General features: G+C 40.6%; 1 pseudogene; it reads left to right on the forward strand.

The window, feature by feature from the left end:
• The first annotated feature begins 222 nt into the window (after positions 1-222).
• LOC132353919 (high mobility group protein B1-like) lies at positions 223-782 on the forward strand (annotated as a pseudogene).
• The last annotated feature ends 844 nt before the right edge of the window (positions 783-1,626 follow it).

Genomic DNA, 1,626 nt, shown 5'->3' on the forward strand with positions numbered 1-1,626 from the left:
GCTTAAATGCCCAAGGGATGAGCAAGTCTCCAGACCTGTCGGGTTCATGTTCTTACGTGAAAACGGGGATTAAAAATACCTAGAGACACTGCCGAGGCAAGTGAGAGCAAGGGGCGCCGAGCAGCTCTGTGCCTCCCTGAGGAAAAATAACTAAACACGGGCAGAGGAGGTCCTAAAAAGCCTGAGGCCAAATGGCATCATAGGCACTCTGGGTAAACTTGCTGGGAGGAGCTCAGGAAAAACCATCCAGATGCTTCGGTCAACTTCTCAAGACGTTCTTTAAAGTGCTTGGAAAGGTGGAAAGCCTTGTCTGCCAAAGAGAAAGGAAATTGGAGAAATGTCAAGAGTGGACAAGGCCCCTTATAAAACAGAAATGAAAACTTTTATTCCTCCCAAAATGGAAACCAAAAGAAGTTCAGGGATTTCAACCACCCAAAAAGCCTCCTTTGGCCTCTTTCTCATCTTCTGAGTACCACCCCCAAACCACAGGAGATCCTGGTCTGTCTATTGGCAATGATGCAAAGAAACTGGGAGAGATGTGAGTGACAGTGCTGAGGATGGCAGGCAGCCTGAAAAGAAGGCTGTTCAGAGGAAGGAAAAGTACCGAAAGGATCTTGCTGCATCCTGAGCCAAAGGAAAGCTGATGTGGCAAAAAAAAAAAAAAAGGAGGCTGTCAAGGCTGATCCAGACAAGAATAAAAAGGTAGAGGAGAAAGAGAAAGAAGGAAAGATGAGGAAGAGGAAGATAAAGACAACAAAGTTGAAGATGATGATGATGAATGAAGTGGTTCTAGGGCAGCATTTTTTTTCTTGTCTATTAAGCATTTAACCTCCCTGGACACAATTCATTTTTTTTTTTCATTCCTTTTAAATTAAAAAAAAAAATTGAAATGTAAAGCTGGGTAAGATTTTCTTTTAAACTGCCCCTTTTTGGGGTGGGGGGTTATTGTTAACAAGAATTCCCAAATAATTTTTTATACAACCCTGTCCTGGTGATATTTTCCGAGGCCACTAACCTTACCTGGTATTGTATACAGGTTGTGACCCAGCATGGGAATTCAAAGCAGGTTCTTGTAGGTGCATAGGACAAATTAATTATATAGGGGCACTGTCATTTTTTCAGTTGTCTTTCATGCAGCTTATACGAAATAATTGTTCTGTTACTGAATTCTACTCTGTAATTAGGGGTCGGGGGAGTTGTAACGGTTTTGTGACAGCCTGAATGCTTCTAAGTAAATATAATAGTTTATTAGTTTTTTGAAAAAAGAAAACTATTTTACAGCATTATAATGATAAGCAAACAAAATAATGTTTGGGAAGGCCCATTGTAAAACACGAAAATCTATATAAGTGTGAAGGAACCTTATTATTAAGCAGGTGGGCTGTGCAGAGGAAGTGCCAAATGTGGATTCATTCATTCATTCAGCAAAATATTTTCAGTGCTTGGCACTGTTCCAGGCACTGAGAATATTACTACATGCAAAACTGATAAAAACCCCTGCCCTGCATATACCCTGAGAAAACCATAGTTCAAAAAGAGTCATGTACCAAAATGTTCATTGCAGCTCTATTTACAATAGCCAGGACATGGAAGCAACCTAAATGTCCATCGACAGATGAATGGATA

This window comes from Balaenoptera ricei, chromosome 1, assembly GCF_028023285.1.
Source record: "Balaenoptera ricei isolate mBalRic1 chromosome 1, mBalRic1.hap2, whole genome shotgun sequence".
In the NCBI taxonomy this organism is placed as follows: Eukaryota; Metazoa; Chordata; class Mammalia; order Artiodactyla; family Balaenopteridae; genus Balaenoptera; species Balaenoptera ricei.